At 43.1% G+C, this 24,188-nt stretch overlaps 1 long non-coding RNA gene and 2 pseudogenes across 1 annotated transcript; 1 reads left to right on the top strand and 2 right to left on the bottom strand.

Moving 5' to 3' along the window:
• Positions 1-4,374: 4,374 nt before the first annotated feature.
• LOC125539131 lies at positions 4,375-9,541 on the top strand. The gene is made up of 5 exons (XR_007296679.1): positions 4,375-4,657; positions 6,929-7,027; positions 7,602-7,755; positions 8,695-8,776; positions 8,907-9,541. It is a non-coding gene; the product is annotated as an uncharacterized LOC125539131 (long non-coding RNA).
• A 2,898-nt stretch (positions 9,542-12,439) lies between these two features.
• On the bottom strand, positions 12,440-13,601 carry LOC125533132 (annotated as a pseudogene).
• On the bottom strand, positions 13,525-23,679 carry LOC125533131 (annotated as a pseudogene).
• Positions 23,680-24,188: the final 509 nt, after the last annotated feature.

Below are 24,188 nucleotides of genomic sequence, written 5' to 3'. Positions count from 1 at the left end.
AAAGACGCTTAATTGGACTTTCACAAAGCACATACCTTGACAAAGTTTTGAAGAAGTTCAAAATGGATCAAGCAAAGAAAGGGTTCTTGCCTGTGTTACAAGGTGTGAAGTTGAGTAAGACTCAATGCCCGACCACTGCAGAAGAGATAGAGAGAAAATGAAAGATGTTCCCTATGCTTCAGCCATAGGCTCTATCATGTATGCAATGCTGTGTACCACACCTGATGTGTGTCTTGCTATAAGTCTAGCAGGGAGGTACCAAAGTAATCCAGGAGTGGATCACTGGACAGCGGTCAAGAACATCCTGAAATACCTGAAAAGGACTAAGGATATGTTTCTCGTTTATGGAGGTGACAAAGAGCTCATCGTAAATGGTTACGTTGATGCAAGCTTTGACACTGATCCGGACGATTCTAAATCGCAAACCGGATACGTGTTTACATTAAACGGCGGAGCTGTCGGTTGGTGCAGTTCTAAACAAAGCGTCGTGGCGGGATCTACGTGTGAAGCGGAATACATAGCTGCTTCGGAAGCAGCAAATGAAGGAGTCTGGATGAAGGAGTTCATATCCGATCTAGGTGTCATACCTAGTGCATCGGGTCCAATGAAAATCTTTTGTGACAATACTGGTGCAATTGCCTTGGCAAAGGAATCCAGATTTCACAAGAGAACCAAGCACATCAAGAGACGCTTCAATTCCATCCGGGATCTAGTACAGGTGGGAGACATAGAGATTTGCAAGATACATACGGATCTGAATGTAGCAGACCCGTTGACTAAGCCTCTTCCACGAGCAAAACATGATCAGCACCAAGGCTCCATGGGTGTTAGAATCATTACTGTGTAATCTAGACTATTGACTCTAGTGCAAGTGGGAGACTGAAGGAAATATGCCCTAGAGGCAATAATAAAGTTATTATTTATTTCCTTATATCATGATAAATGTTTATTATTCATGCTAGAATTATATTAACCGAAAACATAATACATGTGTGAATACATAGACAAACAGAGTGTCACTAGTATGCCTCTACTTGACTAGCTCGTTAATCAAAGATGGTTATGTTTCCTAACCATGGACAAAGAGTTGTTATTTGATTAACGAGATCACATCATTAGGTGAATGATCTGATTGACATGACCCATTCCATTAGCTTAGCACCCGATCGTTTAGTATGTTGCTATTGCTTTCTTCATGACTTATACATGTTCCTATGACTATGAGATTATGCAACTCCCGTTTGCCGGAGGAACACTTTGTGTGCTACCAAACGTCACAACGTAACTGGGTGATTATAAAGGTGCTCTACAGGTGTCTCCAAAGGTACATGTTGGGTTGGCGTATTTCGAGATTAGGATTTGTCACTCCGATTGTCGGAGAGGTATCTCTGGGCCCTCTCGGTAATGCACATCACATAAGCCTTGCAAGCATTGCAACTAATGAGTTAGTTGTGAGATGATGTATTACGGAACGAGTAAAGAGACTTGCCGGTAACGAGATTGAAGTAGGTATTGAGATACCGACGATCGAATCTCGGGCAAGTAACATACCGATGACAAAGGGAACAACATATGTTGTTATGCGGTCTGACCGATAAAGATCTTCGTAGAATATGTAGGAACCAATATGAGCATCCAGGTTCCACTATTGGTTATTGATCGGAGACGTGTCTCGCTCATGTCTACATTGTTCTCGAACCGTAGGGTCCGCACGCTTAACGTTACGATGACAGTTTCATTATGAGTTTATGTATTTTGATGTACCGAAGGTTGTTCGGAGTCCCGGATATGATCATGGACATGACGAGGAGTCTCGAAATGGTCGAGACATAAAGATCGATATATTGGAAGCCTATATTTGGATATCGGAATCGTTCCGGGTGAAATCGGGATTTTACCGGAGTACCGGGGGGTTACCGGAACCCCCCCGGGGGTTATTGGGCCTATATGGGCCCTAAGGGAGAAGAGGAAAGGAGGCAAGAGGTGGCCGCGCGCCCCTCCCCTCCCTAGTCCGAATAGGACAAGGAGAGGGGGGCGGCGCCCCCCCTTTCCTTTCCCTCTTCCTCCTCTTTCCCACTTCTCCTTCTCCAACTAGGAAAGAAGGGAGTCCTACTGCCGGTGGGAGTAGGACTCCCCCTTGGCACGCCCTCCTTGGCCGGCCGCCCCTCCCCTTGGCTCCTTTATATACGGGGGCAGGGGGCACCCTAGAACACACAAGTTGAACTTCGTGATCGTTCCTTAGCCGTGTGTGGTGCCCCCCTCCACCATATTCCACCTCGGTCATATTGTAGCGGTGCTTAGGCGAAGCCCTGCGACGGTTGAACATCAAGATCGTCACCACGCCGTCGTGCTGACGGAACTCCTCCCCGAAGCTTTGCTGGATCGGAGCCCGGGGAGCGTCATCGAGCTGAACGTGTGCCAAGAACTCGGAGGTGCCGGAGTAACGGTGCTTGGATCGGTTGGACCGGGAAGACGTACGACTACTTCCTCTACATTGCGTCAACGCTTCCGCTTCGGTCTACGAGGGTACATAGACAACACTCTCCCCTCTCGTTGCTATGCATCACCATGATCTTGCGTGTGCGTAGGAAATTTTTTGAAATTACTACGTTCCCCAACACTCCCTCCCCCGTGTTCGCCGCCGGCCTGAACACCCAGTACAACTACTCGCCGCCGACCTACTCAGGTTCGCCTGCGCTGCCTCTGCGTCGTGGCGCCCTACCCTTCACACACAGCTTAGTGACACCGTTCAGCGGCACCGACGCCGACATGGACGAGATCATCACGAGCGGCTCCATCGCTGCCCCTTCATGCCTCGGTTTCTGCACGCAAGATGAAACTCTGGACGCCGTTGTCGACATGGAAGACGAGCTCGACGATGCCGAGGAGGAGGTGGAGGAGGAAGAACCGACGAAGGTGGAGCCGGCGCCCAAAGGGAGAAAGAAAATGCGGGCGGCCACCACCAGGCCAGGCGAGCCTCGCGTCAAGTGGAAGTCCAAGGAAGGGAGTCCCTCGCCGAAGCATGGAAGACCCTCAGCATCGACCCGATCACCGGCTCCAATCAAAATGCCGACACGTACTGGAGAAAGATTAAGATGGCGTTCGACAACCGCAAGTTGGTCGACCCCGACTTCGCCAACATCCACATGGACAGCGGCGCGAAGGCCATGCCGAATCACTGGGCGACCATCCAGACGGCCTGCAACCAGTGGCATGGGATTCAAGAGGAGGCCGTGGCTCGCCCGGAAAGCGGCACCAAAGTCGAGGGTCAGGTATGGCCATCGTTCACCGGCCCAGCCCGTCGATGTGTACTTCACTGACACTTTTTCCTCGGTTGTGCAGATGGTTCGGATGTTCAACATGTTTCGCTAGGACAACAACAACCAAGAGTTCAAGTTCCTTCATGTGTTCACCAGGATCGAGTCGTGCGAGAAATGGACGAAGGTCCGTCTCGCTCTCGCCAAGGCGAAGGACGCCTATAACCCGGACACGCCTGCCTCGGCGACGGCAGAAGGGCGCCCTGATGGCAACAAAGGAGCCAAGGTAGCGAGGGACGCGGCACCCGGTGCTGAACGACTGCAATCGTCGATCGAGCAATGCATCGCCGATGGCAAGAACAACGCCGCCAAGAGGAAGGAGAAATCCGATGTGAGGTGGTCGGCGTTGATGACAAAACAGGACGCCAAGCTCAACCTTCTCAGGACCAACGTCGTCGCGAAGAAGAGGAACACCGACCTGGCGTTCTTGATGGGGGGAGACACGTCGACGACGGACGAGCAGGTGAAGGCGTGGTACCTAGCGGAGTGAGGCCTCATCTTGAACCAGATGTAGGGACCGGCGACGACCACCTCTCCTACGCCCACGCTGACCCCAAGCACTGAAGTTGTGCCCACGCCGAATCCGAGCCCGAGCACTGAAGTTACGTCCATACCGACCCCGAGCCCGAGCACTGTTGAAGCTGTGCCCTCGTCGATGCCGACCTCGGCCAGCCCTGCGGCAGAGGAGCCTGCTATTTGATGAGCTTCATGTCTATAGTTCCTACCATTTTGATTGCAGGATTTTGGCTATAATGATCGCCGACCTGTGGCATGACGGTCGCCGACCTATGGCATGATGGTCGCCAAACTGTGGTGTTTTTTGGTAGCGGGAAAGTAAACTTTAAATTTTTATGCGTTTGGGGCCGAAACCTGTGCAACATGAGCTTTCTTGCAAAAGGTTTTGAAACACCGTCTTTATTGCGATGAATGGGTATCGTTGGATTCTGCTGGATCTAACGGTTGAGGCGGCGGATCTTTAAAAAAATCACCATCCTTAATGAATACTAGTACATCATGTATTGAAGATTGGAGATGCTCTAATAAGTGAGCACGAAATTCCCCATTGCTAGGGTTTTCCAGCGGAGCTCGTGTGGAGGCAGAGAAAGGAAGACGAGCACATAAATCAGAAGGCGGGCGTGGCCTCGGTGGCGCTGCTTGGGTCACTCAAGGCAGGGGAAGATGGAGAGGGGAGAGAAGCGAAGCAGGGCGGTCGCGGCGGCGCTAGACGTTTGAGGGGAGGGGCAACTGGATTGGATGGAGCCCGCGGAACGGGGGGGCGCCGGCGAAAGGAGGAGCGCAGCATCGACCCAGCCTGCCTGCCGCCGATGACCAAACCTCAGGTATGCGCGCGCTCCACGGGGCCAGATTCGAAAGGGGCGAGACGATTTTCTCGCGTTGATTCGGCAGTTTACCCCCATTCAGTAGCTGCGCAAGGACCAGAGCCACTCTCTTGGCCGATTTAGAAGGGTGGCCGTGAGCAGAGCACCCGTTCATCGATTAGAAGCGCTCGTTTTCTTACGATTCTTGCTGAGGAGGGAGTGAAGCACCCCTTGTTCATTCTTACGAATTACAGTACGTAGATTTTTGGGGAATGTTTTTTTAGCCAATGTTTTTACCGTCAAGGGGCATGCTCACAAACACCTCCAGGAGACAGGTGAGGATTAGCGCGAGCGCAAAGTTCCTTCCTAGCGCGAGCTACACGGTCCCTCTTATCTGGACCGTTGGCTTGCTTCGTGATTGGTGCAGGAAAAGAGCAACATGTGCGCGCAGCTGTTTCATGCAGCATCCTTTGCAGGCGCTGTCCTGTCTAGATAACAGTAATCCAAAGAAGAAATAGCCCTGTATGCTAGTCCTTGTGGGTCCTCCCATCGCTGACGCCTGTCACATTTACCTCTGTTGCGTCTTATCAGCCGCCCCCACATCCATCTGCGATAAAACAAAGCATCCACGTATAGTACAGCGATCATAGGACGAAGCAAGATTATCTTCGTTGTATTTTAAGTACATGACTGAATCATTGTTGGATAAAATGTCAGATATTTCACACACACAAAATATGTTAAAACGTCAATAAAAAAAACAAGCTCTAGATAAAACGTCAGATTATCACTCATCACTATTGGCAAATATTTAAATGCATGTCATCCCTGTCCCTCTCTTTCACTGTAGCACAAGACAGATGCTGCAAGACAAAAGCTTGGGATGCTGTGCGTTGCTTGTGGACAAATGCATGCAGCAGCACATGGTATATCATGGCGTGTACTGTACCCTGGTAGGCGTCAGACTATTAAGCGGTGACCGCCTGGTGCAGCAGCTTATTTGTGAATCTGTGCACATATCCAGATGCACTTGAGCAAACATTTGAATGGTTAAGATAGTGGGTGCCATGTAGCTCGACCTACAAAAAACTGCTCTCTTAGCGCGAGGGGGCATGTTTTTTGTGCTTTCTAGTGAGACTGGTTGTAGCATTTTGTTTTCATCGAAACATGCAATTTACTTGTGGTATATAAGTAGCTTTCCTCAGGCAAATTGATAAAGCAAGTCCTCTCTCACTTTGTTTGTGCCAGCGAAGCAAGTTTCTTATGTCTATCTCTTCATGGCGATCTGGCATTGTTGTATTTTTATGTGTGCCAATGAAGCAAGTAGATAGGTAGATAGAGATGGAGGTAGAAGAGATAGAGATATAACAGATAGAGAGAAGCAATCTACTTGTGCTCAGTAGATTTTCCAGGCCATTTGATACATCTAGTTCTCCCACCTTTTTAGTGTTAATGAAGCAAGGGTTTCGTTTATCCTCTGTATGTCCGTGCAAGAGCCTGCGTCGTTGCTCACTTTGTGTTTTTGGGTCTTTGTTGGTCAACACTGATCAGATGCCTAACCCGCAAAAACAAAACACTGATCAGATGCCTGATACAATACATTCCATTAAACCTTTGGGACAACATGAGGCATTTTTCTGAGAGAACGCTCTTACTTTTCATCTGTGATTGTTGCTACGCAGATGGATAGATAGATAGATATGACATTTTTACTCAACTCCTCAAGTCATTTCGTTGATATTTTCTTCTTTTCTTTGTTCCTTACTTAGCATAGTAAAGTTTCTTCTCCACAGTCCAGCAATAATGTAGCTTATCCATTGTCTTATTTAAGATGCAGTAGCTGTGTCTTGCACCAGATTTTTGTAGCAAGTTTTCCATGTTCCACAATAGCACAAAGAGGATCCTTGTCTGAATTGGTAATTTTTACTACTGGGGCATATCAGTTTTCTTTCCAGTAATGTAGTAGCTGGAACAATCTAATTTAGCTTGCCTAGATGGTATAGTACATTGCCTAGGCCACAAGCATGTTAATTTGCATTTCATGTTAAGATGATCCATTTATAAATCTGGATTTTAGAGTAAAGTTGCTTTTTCCACACAAAAATGGTGCATTCTAAAAAGTTCTCACACAAACAAACTGGCATAGTACTATCTGGGGAACATATAGGTCATTTTGTCGTGAAAGGCAAGCAACCAACAATATTTTTACTTATAAACCAACTATATGTGAAGCAACTTATTACAATTCAGTTGTGCACAAGCCAACCTAACATTTCCTATGCATATATGCAGGTCAGGATCGCTCACAGGCAAAACGAATCGACAATTCTGGCTTCAAGTTTCTAAAGACCTTGTACCCAGAATCTTTGAAGAATCAAATCAAGGGGAGAGGTAGGAGGATATTTTTTGAGATTCCTGTGTCTTCTGCCAAACAGATCAGAATACTACGAGTGTTGCTTCAGATCAGGGTTGTGACAAAATAAACACACCTAGATTTCTGTGTTTGCGCCTGTGCTTGCATAACTTGTTGTGAAGACTTCTATGTTTTTGTTTCTCTTAACCTTCAGGACGCCATGGCCGCCTCTTTTTCCTGTTTGTTCCACCCTTTCTTGTGTGGTGGCATTTTGTCCCCTGTTTTGCTTTTGCCTGTGCGTGATGGGGATCAGCTGGGGGCATGGTGTGGGTATGGACACGTGCAGGGGTGGGAATCACATGACGGACCGACCCCTTTCCATTTTGGGTATGTTTTTGCCACGAGCCAGGAAATTGGGATGGCGCCCGCGCGCCATCTAGTTGCCTCCCTCACATAATGCATACTCCCTCCATCCCAAAATAAGTGACTTTTGTTTAGTACAAAGTTATAATTTTGCGATCTCAAATTGCATAGTTGTTCTGCCGTTCTTTGTTGTACATATATGGAATGTAACAATGCTCCTTTCAACTTATGGAATCGCTGGTCAATTAGGGGAGAAGACGTCCCAGCAGCTCCCCGAGAACGAGTGCCCACTTCCCTACATCTCAGGGAAGCGGAAGCGCCCCGAACCCCTTGCTGATTCGAGCGACGGCTACTCAAGAAGTTTCCTTCCCTCCCACGACAACGACGCCAACGGCCCCCTCAGGTTCGTCTGTGCCCCCACTTTTTTTCTCGGATCAAGAGTAGAGCCGCCACAGAGCAGAGGCTTGTGCAGCTTGGGTAGGAGATGTACATGGTGTCAAGTAGTGAAGCTTTTGATTCTTACTCCCTCTGTCTCATAATGTAAGACGTTTTTTTGACATTAGTGTAGTTTTAAAAAATGTCTTACATTATGGGACGGAGGGAGTACTTCTGTACATGTGCTTGAGAATATTTGCTTCTCATTTTAACATAGGAAGCCTGGTTGTAACTTGACTGGGTTGATGATACATCACCTGGCATCTGGTAGTTTCGTTCTTGCTGCTAGCTTTATCTGCTCAAGAATGAAATGCTAAACTGTGCTAGTCTCTAGCCTCTAGACTGCAGTGACTGCAACATGTTTTTGCGTCTGCAGAAGTCCGAAGTATAGACTTGTCAATTTTTAATTGGTTGTAACACAGAGGTGAAGAGCACCAAATCATGTACTCCCTCCGTTCCAAAATAGATGACCCAACTTTTTACTAACTTTATATTAAAGTTAGTATAAAGTTGAGTCATCTATTTTGGAACGGAGGGAGTACTTGACAACATCAAGATGTATATGCTTAGTTTTCAACACTTTGATCATTATTAGCAATATATGGTGCTTGATCTGCTATTTCTTTAGCAATTAATATACTGCTAAATATTCAATATATAGTCTTAATTTGCAATCAAAACAACAAAAGACACACAAAAAAAGCTACTGTTTACTCACTGTAAAGGGATGCATTGTTTTCTGGTGGTTGGGCTGGACCGAGCAAAGACACCCATACAGAGCGAGCCAGAGCGTGGCTCGGACTGAACTCGGCTCGACTTCAGCCCTACCCTCTATATATACCGAGGTGAGAGGGGATTGTGGTTATTGCCTCTGATTGCTTCTAACTATCTCATATCTCGTATATAGTTCATTGAAAATATGAAGAGGAGCAGCGTAGTCTATGTGGTTGCTGTTTTCTTTGTCAGGTGCCTTGTCATGGTTGGGCAATGTAAGCACATCTTCACTATCATATTGCTTATATCCTTGCAGCCTGCCCACTATCTTTCAAAACTATTGTTTATGTACATAAGATACTTGCCTACTGTGCACTGACAACCATATAATGTCATATGCAACAGGTCGTTCCGACCCCAAGAGCACCTACGAAGATGGCCATGACAACGCGACTATGGTGGCCTCATCATTAGATGAGAGCAAACTTACCATAAAATGGTGTGTCGCAAGGGATTGTAACACCAAAGGTGAACCAAATGCCCATCACTGCTTTTGCTGCCTCAATGCGCAGGGAGCTCCTTGTTTCAGTTCCAGAGGAGATTGCCAGGATCACTGCCCAACTTTGCCACCCGGAAAATAAGGATGTTCTAGCTGATATGTATTTGATCACATCCCTTTTAGTTCCAGAGGAGATTTCCAGGATCACTGCCCAACTTTGCCACCCCGAAAATAAGGATTTTCTAGCTGATACAGTATGTATTTGATCACATCCCTACCTAGCTGCAGCGTCGTCGCCGATCTAGGCATCCGTGTAGGTCTTCATAAAGGATGTGGCTGGGAGATTCACCAGCGGTGGGATCTGTGTGAATCTGTTATCATTCATGTATTTGAAGAATTCTAGTTGGTGTAAGCTCACAAAACCTCCAATTAGATTAGATGAGATACGTTTGTAGAATATAAATTCTGCACTCGATATCAGTGGCAAGCTATTTTGCATCTTCATGTTTTTGTGCTTCCAGTACGCCTTGTTTATATAGTGATAGCAATCTTTTTTGCTTCATGCATTCATGCTTCCTACGTACAGCAGAATTTCAATCTACTTCCATGCTTCTAGGTAGCTTCCTATGTACTGCTGCATCTACCATCCTTGGCATGTACGATTGGATTTCAATCTATTGCCATGCTTGCTCGCTGTACATATTATTTTTTCATTACATCTATACTTCCTAGGTGTCTTACATACAGATACTTCTTCCATGCAATGGAGCTTCACTCTCTTGCCATGTTTCGTAGATGTACAGATGTAAAGTCCATTGCTTCGGAGCATTCATGTTTTTTTATGTATAGATAGAACTGCAATCATGCTTCTTGATTTAGTATATGTGTTTCCATTGTTTGTAGATTTTTATTTTATTTTTATTGAACAGACATGCTTCATTATATTTCTCATCACTTGTATAATTGCATTTCCTTGCATTGCCACTTCAGGTTGTAATTATCTTTTTCTTTCTAGTGATAATGCATATATATTCTATAGTTAATCCATATCTATTTATATTTCATTGCATATATCTTCTCAGGCGGTCTCTCTATCCTCGGTTGTAACCCTATGCTTTAATGCTTAAGACAATTGCAATGACACGTTTGCCAATCCATTTGCTGGAGTACATAATTGTATATGTATGTTTCCATCTTACTTATTATTGCTTTGAAATGCTAAATTATGTGGTTCGATTATACATATGTTTTTCCACACTAGTTCACCAAACATATCTTGCTTATATGCTTCCATTCAAACCTTTTGTTGCTTCAGTTGGAATGACGTTTTGCTTCAGGTGATTTGGACATTGTTGTAAGCACTGTTTGAATCACCACCGCATTGACTAGTTATTTCTTCAAGCCGGCGGAAGAAAACTGATATGCAGCTCCTAGTGTGTCACATCGGCGCCAAGATAATGCCTGCCTTGAGTTACTACGCCAACAGCCAGCTTGAGGGCCACATTGTCACATCCCATACATAAGCAAGTAGGGAAACTAGTAGAAGCAACATCCAGTTTGTAAGAAACGATTGGGTGTAAATTGTTTGTCATGGATGCTTGTTTCTCATGAAACTATGGAAGCAAAATCAAACTGAGCACACTTTTATTTCCTGGAAACACATACATCGCTGATGTGTTTGAAGCAATTGTACTCATTATAATGATTCTTCCTGTGGAACGTCTTATTTGTTTAGAAGCAATTTTCCAGTTGACAGAAACACAATTTCAATGTTTTTTTAGTAAAACAAATCACCACTTAAGTACAGATTCATATGCAATTATAGCAAGTTTATTTCATCATGGAAGCCAATTCATTGGTAGACAGAAGCAAGTATAAATCACAAGAAAAAGATGCTTCCGATAGTACGGAAGAATGCTTCTGTGGTATTAAAAGTTTATTAAAACCATGTTATACCATGAGTAAGGAAACATATCTTATCAATTTCGTAATTAATAACAGGATTTACTTGTGAGAAATAACCATATTTTTCAGGATCATAGAATGGAATTTCAAGCCATTCTAGGAAGCAGTTTTAGGAAACAGATCGCAGATTGTGGAGACAACGATCAGGAAGCAGCAGATTTCACGGAAGCAAGTTATCAACAAATCAGGTATTTAACAAAGGAATCTAGCCAAAAGATCAGACGACTAGAATGCACCAAATCGCTAGCGACCGGTTTGATAGGAGTCTGATTCCTAGGGTGCCCCCTTTAGAAAGCATGCTGTGTGCTTCAAGGCCTGGCACCAGTCTGTAATTGGTAGTTCCTGGTGATAGCCTTGATCCTCCATCCGCGCCGCCAGCGTCCACCCTCCCCACCTTTTGCAACTGTCAATCACCGCCTCCCTCCACATCCATGATCTGGTGCCGAGTTGCCTCCACCCTGTTCCAACTGTGCCCATGCTCCAACAGCAAGCAAAAAAGAATTCAAGCAAGCCGGACGAGCAGCATCTTTATCTTTGCAAAGCAAACACTCAACAATTTCTGCCAAAGGGACCAACAGAAGAAATTTGTAACTAAGCACTTCCAATCGTTCTGCCAGGGTATGATACAAACTGAACAAAAAACACTAGAGTACAGCGCATACCATATATGTTAAGGCAGAAAAGGATTGGCCTGGTTGGTTTCTCATTGCAGCGATTTTGGTTCAAGGAGCGACCAGAAGGATATCACAAGGCGGGGGACTTGATAGTTACATCAGGATCCAAGGATACTCATGAGTGTGCGTGCGCCATGCAGTTAAAGAATTGTTTTTGCATCGTATAGTAGTAGCACTTGGAACAGCCGAAAGTGCATCCACCGGCAGCACCATTTGTGCATGGTTGTTGCAGTGGCAGAAGTCTGCCTGAATCAACCACAACTTTTGCTTCCAAGGAGGTTGATCTGAAAAAACAAGTAAGGTCGTATATAATTTGGTATCAACTCTACTAACAGCACCACATCTAACAAGAATAGGGGAAAAGGACAATAAGAGTGAGGCACTTGCAGACCCATCACTAGTCCTGCAAGATTCACGTGTAGGCACTCATACAACAAGTAAATCCTTGGGGGAGGTAGCATCCTAATTTAATATTGACTCATCACATTAAAAAGCACAAAAAACCCATTTAGACGATTAAAATGAAAAACTTCTCAAAGGCAATTTACATGTTTAGTTATGCCAAGATGGAATAACATATTTAAGCTAGTGTAAATATTAGTTAGGTTCGCAGTCATGTATCTTAAAACCTCCATGGGGTTTTGCAATTCAAATTGCACATGCTTGGACTGAAAAATCAAAAAGTATTAAAGCACACTGTCCTGGGTTGGGTACCAAACTTTTGTTCAGACTGAAAAATCAAAAAGTTGTCGAAGCTAATTTACAAGTAATGTTATACCGAGATGGAATAACACACTAATCTAATGTATATTACTAACAGGTTGGTAAGCATGTACAGAGTATCTTAATACCTTAATGGGGTTTTGTGTCTGGGGCGCTAGCGATGTTTTCTGATGTCCAGCATGCCAGTATTAGTAAGTGATGGTATATTGGAGTGTGGTTTGTCTGAATCCACTTGCATGGGAGAGAGGGCGACAGATTGGGATGGCGATGGAAGAAATGGTGAGTTAGCTGAATGCAATGGTGTCCCAGTCTTTACTTGAGATGGCAACGGATTGTGCTGATCTACATGAGGAGAATGCTGCGAAATTTGTGGGGATGATGCTTGGAAGTTTTGTGGTGACAAAATTGGGAAAACACCACTCTGTTTCAACTCTGATGATGATAATAATTACTGCATTGGCCAAAGTGTTGTTGATAAACTCCAGGTTTCATTGCAGTTCCTTGCCTAACCTTTAACTCATTAACATCATCTCCAGCATGAAACTGTGGAAGCTGCATCTGTACTTGTTGTTTCTATAATTGTTGCTGTATTGGGAGCTGCTGTTGAAGCATTTGTTGCTTTTGCTGGTACTGTTGAAACATCTGACGCTTTATTTGCTGACACTGCATCATATGATGATCCTGCTGTTGCTGCTTCAGCTGCTGTAATGAACTTGCATTTGCTTACACGGAGTTACCACTAGGTTGGCGTACCCATTGGGTTGTGATATAACATGCCACTACTTGTCTGCAGTTATGTATTCATTGTTCCCTGCATCGACCCAGTGCTTCCCTATCGTAATGCACCACTCAACGAACCATGCTGCAAAGAATTGAAATTGCCTACAAATTAGAACCAACCTGATGCTATATGTTTGCATCGTTTGGCTGCATGGGGCCACCGAAGTTACTTGTTGGAGGCGCAGGTACATGCTGGATGCCATCTGCACTAGAGGACTGTAATTGGGTGCTCATAGTTGACAAACTTGCTTGAGTATTAGTATGAGTATCATGCTGCTGCAAATTTTGGGAAGGCTGTTGTTGCTGCAAAATGCTAGAATTAGGAGCTTGTCCTGAAGGTGGCTGGAACTGTTGCTGTATTTGTGACTGCACTAGCTTCCTTTTTTTTCTGCACTACTTCCTTTGTGAACTCAAGATGCTGATAATTTGTTTCTCGTATTGAGGAACTTTGTCCCACATAGCAGGTTGGATAGTACTCTTTCTAATTAGCAGCATTTGTAATATACAGTCCAACATTATTTTAAAGCTCTTCATTCTGTCATACTTTTCAGAAGGATTTTGAGGTGGTATTATGTTGTCAACATGCTGTAGCTTCACAGATAATTTATTGAACAGTTCACTGAGTTCTGCAAAGTATTGATCCTTCAGGCTCTTAATCTGTGAAACAACAAGAGACCACATGCACATAAATTTGGTGCATAACTAGATAGAGATGAAAATACAACAGCTAGTAGAATCAAATATGGCACCCGCAAGATGTTTGAAGTAGCTTTTAGAATCATACAAATATAAAACAAAATAAGAAACTATAATATCCTTAAAATAAAATCGCTTTAATAAATATTGCTAAACTGCCTTGAGGCTTTATACTACATCTAGATACTCTGTATGGTTGTATGCTACATACTCCGCATTCATACAGAATTCCGTATACATATAATATATATCTTATAAGAAGAATGCCAGAATGTAGTGCATCTACATTCCAGAAGAGGAATTTGTTGGAACACATACCAAAAAGAAAGAGATGGGCAACATGAAGTGCAAAAGTAAAAGACCCAACATCCAACATGGCATGTTGTTTCATCTTCTAACAATCTAGATCAGGGCAATCTCAACATCTTTGTTCTAGGGGCACTGTTTACAAATTTTAGGAAGTTCCAACAAAGGGAGTGCAAAAAGGATGATATCAGTAGTGTGCCGCGTATACCTGGCCATCCGTCGGGCCAGGGCGGGCCTAACAAAACCCGAAGCAGAAAACCTTGGCCCAGGCCTGGCCCGGCCATCGGGCCTAGATTTCAGGCCCAAGCCCGGCCCATCCGAGGAAAAGCCCGTCAGGCCTCAGGTCGAGCCTCTTCCCTAAAATGCAAATATGCCAATCCCAAGCCCGGCCCGGCCATTGGCTTAGATTTCAGGCACAGGCCTGGCCCATGGGCAAGACCAGACTGGGTCGGGCTTTTGTGGCCGGGTCAGGTTGGGCTGGCCGGGCCGGGTATCCCATGGCCAGGTATGGTGCCGCGTAACAATTGCGGGTGAGTAGGCCAGCCCGCCCCTGATAATAGGTTACCAGCCACGGGTGAGAAATGGCACCCATCACTGGTAACATATTACCAAGTGTCAGGTTACCGTGGCAGGGTGCCCTGCCCATCACTAGTAGCCTTATTGCAGCCGCCACTGGTAGGCATTCCTGCAGTAGTGCGATAAGCTAGTTTAAACTACACACAAGGATTGTTCGAGGCACAGGTACATGTTGGATACCAGCTGCACTAGAGGACTGTCATTCGGTGCTCATACTTAACAAACTTGCTTGAGCATTAGTACGATTATCATGCTGCTGCAAATTTAGGGAAGGTTGTAGCTGCTGCGAAATGCTAGAATTAGGAGCTTGACCTGCAGGTGGTTGGAACTGTTGTTGTATTTGTGGCTGCACTGGCTTCCTTTGTGAATTCAAGATACTGATAATCTGTTTCTCATATCGAGGAACGTTGTCCCTCATAGAAGGTTGGACACTACTTTTGCCAATTTGCAGCATTTGTAATATGCGCTCCAACATTATTTTAAAGCTCTTCATTTTATCATACTGCTCAGATGATATTTGAGGTGGAATAATGCTGTCAACATGCTGTAGTTTCACACACATCTTATTGAATAATTCACTGAGTTCTGCAAAGTATTGGTCCTTTAACCTCTTAATCTGTCGACAACAAAGACCACATACACATTAATTTGGTGCAGAAGCAATATAGAGATGAAAACAGAACAGCTAATAGACCATGGTTTGTCATTAAGTCAGAAAATATGGCATTCGCAAGATATTTCAAGTACTCCCTCTGTAAACTAATATAAGAGCGTTTCATTTAGATCTCACTATTTTAGTGATCTAAATGCTCTTATATTAGTTTACAGAGGGGGTAGCTTTTAGCAGCATATAAATCTAGAAGAAAATAAGAAACTATGATGCCCATAAAAAAAATCTTTAATAAAGATTGCTAACTGCCTTGAGACTTTACAACATCCAGATACATTGTATGGTTGTATGCTCCATACTCCACATTCATACAGAATTCCGCATACATGTAATATATATCTTATAAAGACTGCCAGAATGTAGTGCATCTATCTACACACTTGCTGTATGAAATTCCAAAAGAGGAATTTCTAGAACACATACCAAAAGAAAAAGAGATGGGCAACATGAAGTGCAAAAGTAAAAGGCCCCAACAATCTAGATCAGGGCAATCTCAACCTCTTAGTTCTAGGGGCCACCGTCTACGAATTTTAGGAAGTTCCAAGGAAGGTAGTGTCAAAAAGGATGACATCAGTATCATGTCTTACCATTTGATAGATCTCCTCTTGCCAATCACCTGCACCTGCATGGCCTGTTTGAGCAGTAGAATCCACAGATGTCGCATGGAGAAGAAGGTTGTCAATGAGTATCAGGATACAATGAACAACCAACAAATAACAAGCTACAAGCAGGGGCAATTGGAAAACTTGTGAACCAAATAAAACAATGACAGAAGATGAATATGGACAGCTTAGTCATTATGATTATTGCACAGTAGCATTTTTCCAGAAAAAATTCCAACAAATAAGAAAACCCATTGTGGTGAACAAAAGTCAGAGATCAATAGGGTCAGTTTAGTCAAAATGATTATTACACGGTACTTGATCACTAAACATCACAATATATAATTCAATCTTCGAGCTGTTCTCTATCCATCGTAATTCAGGTAAAAAAAGTGTGAAATGCAGTTTTAATGCTTTAGGACTAACTTGCCACCCCCTCGATAGTTCTAGGACCTATGGTGCATTTCACTTGTCAGAAAACATATAATTGCATCTGAAATGAATCTGGTTGTCATCTCCAAAAAAGTTTCAAATATTTTCAAGCTAGTTCATGTAAACTATTTGAGTCGTACTTAGGGAAAACCCAGTGTAATGATGCCAGTTGTATCTAAAACATCCCACCTAAGCAAAAGTCCAAATACCATTGTTGAAGCCTAGTTAGTGAGGAAAAGGAGAGAGAATGTATATTACCAAGATACAACCATTATCAGGTAACCCAAGATAATTAGTCTTTTTCCCTCACAGAACATATTAAATGGCAGCTCATTTCGATACAACAATAAGATATTAGCCACTGGAAGAGTTGTATCTAAACACGTATTTAGTGCATATGATAAAACACAAGATACAATGCTCCCGGAGTGCCCTAAGGGTTTAATAAGAGTTGGGATCCAAAATTCCAGGTTGTAGTCTAATAAGGACCTTGTATTATAGTCCAACGTAACTGTTAGCACGATAAGTAAGGGTGTTGGGGTCCTGATGGACAACACACATTTTCCCCTAAACTTTTCTGTGTAAGGTAAAAATAATGCCCAAATGCTTCTTAGTGCAGCTGCACTAATTGGGCTTCCTGAGCGCACGCAGTACACAACAAAAAACTCACACGGCACGGGGTGCATCCGAGCAGACCTGCTATAAAGGGTAATTGGCATCCCGTGTCATCATTACACTACAAAAAGGGAAAGTATCTGGTCCTCATCCCTTCTAACGCTCCCTATTTTGCACACATCAATCAAGAAAGGAAAAGTACGTGCATTTATTTGGGTTTTATAAAATTTAATGTCATAGCTTTTGATTAGAGTATCGGTATTCAGATTCATATTCACCGTTGGGTTTCTCGCGACGAGTTCTTCAAAACTAGATCCCATATGGGTATATTTTGACGAACTTTTTTTAGAGCAACTTTGATGCTACATTGGGCAACTTTGGCGCTACAAAGAAGCAACTTAATTGCACTGTGTGTATTAGTGAATTCACCTAGTAGCCTTCTAATTAGTTGTGTGCAGTAGTGTTATAAGTGGTTAACATGGTTGCTACATTGCATATATCAAAAACTAAGTTGTTGATAGTTTGGTTGCCTACCATACTATGGAAGTTGCTTACCATAGAGTGAAAAGTTGCCTAAGATTGCTCCTAAGTTGTCGACCTCAAAAACCTAGTTGCCTACATCGCTACGAAGTTCCCTAGGGGTGATCCTCAATTTCCTACAATACTATGGAAGTTGTCCATCAAGGGATATAAGTTGGCTACAACATCAGAAAAAAAATGTGGGATCTAAGTTGCCTATAATGATTCTAAATTTGGAAACTAAGTGGGGACGGATTGTATGAGAGCCTTGTGGGGGATTGTGTGCCCGCCAACGCTACTAAGAGCGTGGGCACTGGCTAGCCAGGTCACGACTAGCTCTTCAAAACGTGAACCCATACGGATATGTTTCGATTTTTTTTTCAAAAGCAACTTTGATGTTAGATGAGGCAATTGTAGTGCTAAACAAAAGAAACCACTCTATTAAAGCAACTAATTAGTAACTATAAGCGACTAACTAGTAATAACGAACAACTTTCAAAAAAGAGGTAGGTAACACCACATCACCTTCATAAGCAACTTTCCTTCTACTAGAGGCAACTTTAGTTAGTTCACCAAAGTAGGCAACTTCACTACATTTGATCTCCTAGTTAATTTTGTGTAACATTCTCCTAACTTGCTCACCGCTACTTCTAAGTTGCCTACCATTCATGCTCGTATGTCGTTATTTCTAAATTGCCTATAATACAATGAAGTCGCCTGTCGTCGATGCTCTATTGTCTGCCATTGCTAGTTATGATCGGCAACAATAGACCACTCACTACTAATAGTGAACAACTTTGAGAGGTAGATAACATCACATAACCTTCCTAACCATTTTTCGTTCTACTAGAGGCAACTTTAGTGCTAAAAATAGCCAACTTCACCAAATTTTGTGTTCTAGTTAATTTTGCCCGACATTCACCTAACTCGCTCACTAGTGCTTTTAAGTTGCCTGCGGTTCTTGCTCATATGTCGTTGTTTCTAAATTGCCTATAATATTCCGAAGTCGTCTACAGTTGATGCTCTGTTGTCTTCTATTGCTAGTTATGGTAGGCAGCTTGATGGTGACTCTAGTTCACTTGATAGTAATGGTAGCTAACAATATAAGGACTTTCTATTGTAGGCAATCATGCTAGACAAACTAAGAAGAAATTACTTTTCTATAGCATTAAAGTTGCCTCCATAGGATTTTTTGTTGTTAGGCAATCATACTAGGAAAAAAGAAGTTGCTTCCTATAGCACTAAAGTTGCCTCAATACCACCCAAAGTTACCCACGAAAAAAGTTTGTCCAAACCTACCCATATGGGATCTAGTTTTGAAGAACTCGTCGCAAGAAACCCAGCGGTGAAAACAGATCTGAGTTCCGACGTGTGAATCAAAAATTATAGATTTTTAAAATTTTTGAAACCCAAATAAATACATGTGGGATAGAATCGTAGTTGATTTCCTTGTAAGGTGAAGACGTAGAGTACTTTCCCTTCTGGATTCGGCTAGCTTTGGAATCACGTAGTGGGGGACACTAGTTTTGCTTTTTTGGGAAAGTGACAGACCGACTTTCCGTATATGGGCAACTGCTCGTCAGCCCCAATGAACACATGGGCGCTGGCTAGCCATGTCCAAAATAATGAGAGGCCAGATCGACAATACTGCTTAATTGCATCACTTCGCACCCGCCACTGGTATTATGGTCCCAGATTAGCCGTGGGACAAACTTACCAGTCGAGAGTGTGTTGGCCCGCCCACCACTAGTAATTGAGTTACGAGTGGCAGTCTATGCTACCGACCCACCCAGATTGGCCCAAATTAGCCATGGGCTAATATCTGAGCTCAAACTACCTGTGGCGGTTAAAATATGACGACCGCCACTGATACTTTACAAATCAATTGCAGGCTCTCTTGCCACCCACCACTGGTACATTTTTAGGTATTTATTGTCATTTTTAGAGGTTTAGGGTATTTTGGGTTTTAGCGTTTTATGGTTTTATGATATTGTATGGGAAATTGCAAAAACAATATCTGTTGTGGGCCTTAGAAAACAACCATTGGCTGGTCCTGTCTACTATTACCCGAACTACTATTACCCAAACTGTTAGACCCTTCAACCACCGGTAAGTTCATTCCACTTAATTACTTTATGATTAAATCAACCCCCACAACACCTCCGGTAAGTTCATTCCATTTAACCCTAGGCCACACAGGGACCTGGCCAAATTCCCCTTCTTCCTTTGCCCAAATCCCTAGCTGCCCATCACCCTCGCCTTGCTTGCACGGTTGCCACCCTCGCCAGTCACGCGTGCCCGGACCACCCTCACCGCCGCCCGGTCCTGCCCAACTCGGCCATCGGGTGCCTCAGCCTCAGCCACCATAGTAAGCTCTCTCCCTCTTCTCCCTGTTGATCAGAAATTCAATCTCGAGGCCTAGGGATTTGATTCTCATGACGCAAATCTTAAATTCAACTCATTAATTAGTTCTAGTATAGTTAAAAGATATAGTTCTTAGTTATGCAATTCTGATTAGTTCTAGTATATAGCTCCCAGTATAGTTACAAGATGTAGTTCCTAGTTCCTACTTCTAATTAGTTCTAGTATAGTTCCTAGGTAGTTGGATGCATGTATAATGTGATAAATCAATTTATCTATGTAATGCGATGCATATATAATGTAATGTGTGCAAAAACGCTGCCACGACAGCAAAAAAATCTGACATGGTAGTGATTTACGTTGCCGTGGCAGCGTTCATTTTTCACCTAGGGGGAGGTTACCGGTGGTGGGTGGGAGAACGTGCCGCCACTAATGTGCCACATACAAGGGTGAATAGGCCAGCCCTCACTGGTAATAGGTTGCCAACCATGGGTGAAATGACGCCCGCCACAGGTAACATATTACCAGTGTCAGGATACCGTGGCGAGGTGCCCTACCCACCACTGGTAGCCTTATTGCAACCACCACTGGTAGGCATTGCTGCAGTAGTGTGATAAGCTAGTTTAAACTACAGAAGGATTGTTCGAGGCACAGGTACATGCTGGATACCAGCTACACTAGAGAACTGTAATCTGGTGCTCATACTTAACAAATTTTGAGTATTAGTATGACTATCATGCTACTGCAAATTTTGGGAAGGTTGTAGCTGCTGTGAAATGCTAGAATTAGGAGCTTGACCTGGAGGTGGCTGGAATTGTTGTTGTATTTGTGGCTGCACTGGCTTCCTTTGTGAGTTCAAGATACTGATAATCTGTTTCTCATATCGAGGAACTTTGTCCCTCATAGCAGGTTGGACACTACTTTTACCAATTTGCAGCATTTGTAATATGCGCTCCAACATTGTTTTAAAGCTCTTCATTCTATCATACTGCTCAGATGATATTTGAGGTGGAATAATGCTGTCAACATGCTGTAGTTTCACACACATCTTATTGAATAATTCACTGAGTTCTGCAAAGTATTGGTCCTTTAACCTCTTAATCTGTCGACAACAAAGACCACATACACATTAATTTGGTGCAGAAGCAATATAGAGATGAAAACAGAACAGCTAATAGACCATGGTTTGTCATTAAGTCAGAAAATATGGCATTGGCAAGATATTTCAAGTAGCTTTTAGCAGCACATAAATCTAGAAGAAAATAAGAAACTATGATGCCCAATAAATAAAATAGCTTTAATAAAGATTGCTATCTGCCTTGAGACTTTACTACATCTAGATACACTGTATGGTTGTATGCTCCATACTCCGCATTCAAACAGAATTCCGTATACATATAATATATATCTTACAAGTGGAATACCAGAATGTAGTGCATCTACACACTTGCTGTATGAAATTCCAAAAGAGGAATTTCTTGGAACACGGACCAAAAGAAAAAGAGATAGACAACATGAAGTGCAAAAGTAAAAGGCCCCAACATCCAACATGGTGGGTAGTTTCATCTTCTAACAATCAAGATCAGGGCAATCTCAACATCTTTGTTCTAGGGGCCACTGTCTACGAATTTTAGGAAGTACCAAGAAAGGGAGTGCCAAAAAGGATGATATCAGTATCATGTCTTACCATTTGATGTATCTCCTCTTGCCAATCACCTGTACTTGCATAGCCTGTTTGAGCAGTAGAGTCCGCAGATGCTGCATAAAAAGCAAGATTGGCAAAGAGTATCAGGATAAAATGAACAAAGCCAACAAATAACAAGCTACAAGTACATTGTAGGCATTGATGCAGAGGCTGGGGGTTTAACCTCCTTTTCAAAAAGAAAAAGAAAAAAAACATCGTAGGATGGAATGCAGGGGCAATTGGAGAACTTGTGAACCAAATCAAACAATCACAGAAGATCAATATGGTCAGCTTAGTCAATATGATTATCGCACAGTAGCATTTTTCCAGAAAAATTCCAACAAATAAGAAAAACCAATGTGCTGAACAGAAGTCACTGAAGATCAATAGGGTCAGTTTAGTCAACATATGATTACAGAGTACTGGATCACTAAACATCGCAATATAATCCCATCTTCAAGCTGTCCATCTATCCACCGTAGTTCAGGCAAAAAAAGATTGAAATGCAGTTTTGAAGCTTTAGGACTAACTTCACACCACTCGATAGTTCTAGGACCTGTGGCGCATTTCACTTGTCAAAAATCATATAATTGCATCTGAATTATGAATCTGGTTATCATCTTCAAAGAAGTTTCAAAGAACATTCAAGCTAGTTCATGTAGCATCACATTAATTTCATAAACTGTTTTGAGTCGTACTTAGGGCAAACCCAGTGCAATAATGCCGGTTGTATCTAAAACATGCCATCTGTGCGGAAGTCCAAATACTGTTGAAGTAGCCTAGTTAGTGAGGAAAAAGAGAGATATTGTTGTATCTTATGAAAATACAACTCTTATCAGGTAACCAATAATATTTTTTTCCTCCCACAAAACATATTAAATGGCAGCTCCATTAGATATAACACTAAGATATAAGCCATTGGAAGAGTTATATCTACACATATTTAATGCATATGATACAACACAAGATACAATGCACCGGGAGTGCCCTAAGGGTTCAATAAGAGTTGGGATCCAAAAATTCCAGTTGTAGTCTCATACGAACCTTGTATTATAGTCCAACGTAATTGTTAGCACGATAAGTAAGGGTGTGGGGGTCCTGATGAACAACACACATTTTTCACTTAACTTTTCTATGTAAGTAAGGCAAAAATAATGAGAGGCCAGATTGTTAAGCTAGTTTAAACCACACAAGGAATGTAAGGTGACAACAGGAAGATTGATATAAGAACATGAAGAAAAAGAAGATGAGAACCATAAGAGCATATGATGGATCTACAAAAAAAGTATATGTGAAAAGTGAAAACTTACTACTAGAGGAAACTTCTTGAAGGCCCCTCTGTGCCTGAATAAACTGGTTTTGCTAATCCATGTTATTTTGTTGCAAGAGCATGGCTCCTGAAGTTTGAAGTCTTTGCTGCATGGAGGATTGCTGCTGCATCCTTAATTGCTCTTGTAGTTGGTTAGGCTGAGACTGGAACTGTGGCATAAGATGTTGCAATTGTTGAAGTTGATTGTGTTGAAACTGAGGTTGCATCAAACCCATTGGTGGCTGCTGAGCATGTGGTTGCTGAGCTTTTGTTTGTTGCATATGCATCCACTGCATGTTTGACACATTAGGCACAGTTCCAAAAAGTTGCTGCTACTGTTGATTTTGTTGATGCTGCTGTAGACTCGACATGTTTGCCTGAGAGCCCAATTGTTGTGGCTGATACAAAGGCAAATACTGCTGGCTCAACATCTGATGTGTTTGCTGCACATTCAAAAGATTATTTGACTGAACTGCTAGCCTCTGTTGCTGCCGCATCATCACAGCACCATTCTATTGACCCATTAGCTGATTTTGTTGTAAATTTGGCTGTTGTCCCATCAACTGTTGTTGCTGCTGTTGTAAAGGAATATTGGGCTGCTGACTCTGCAGAGAAGGCTGTTGATGCTGGTGATAAATTAATTGCTGAGATTATTGTTGTTGCTGCCTGCCTGCCATTTGCCTTTGTGCATCATAAACATCTTGTGAAGTGCCTTGCGCCAAGCCATTATTCATTGTGTTTTGTGGAATGACAGACGCAGTCTGCATCGTTGATGTTTGATTAACACCTGGCAACACTAGTAGAAAAAGGGTCAAATGTGAAGCACATTAGTGCCGGTTTGAATTAGAGCCGGCACTAATGTGTACATTAGTGCCGGTTCGTGGCGGCGATCAATAGTACCGGTTCATGGCGAACCTTTAGTACCGTTCATGCCACGAACCGGTACTAAAGAGGCTGTGTCAGCCTGTGGTCAGCCTGTGGCCCCACCATCACCATTTAGTGCCGGTTCGTACCACGAACCGGTACTAATGAGGTTATGGCAAGCTGTTTTTAGTCCCACCTCGCCAAGAGAGAGGCAGTATGAGCGGTTTATAAGCCGTGAGTGCATAGACAATGATGAAGAGTTGCAATGCTCACCTACATGTTGATAGCTTCAAGCCTTGTGGAATAGCATAGATTGCACTGAGCTATGTGCAGTGCAGTCTACACTATTCCGAATGGCTTGAAGCAAATTAACCAGCATTGCACCTCTTTTTTATTTTTAATAATTTATTTA

This window comes from Triticum urartu, chromosome 1 (assembly GCF_003073215.2).
Source record: "Triticum urartu cultivar G1812 chromosome 1, Tu2.1, whole genome shotgun sequence".
NCBI lineage: Eukaryota > Viridiplantae > Streptophyta > Magnoliopsida > Poales > Poaceae > Triticum > Triticum urartu.
This window is presented reverse-complemented; position numbering and strand designations above follow the sequence as displayed.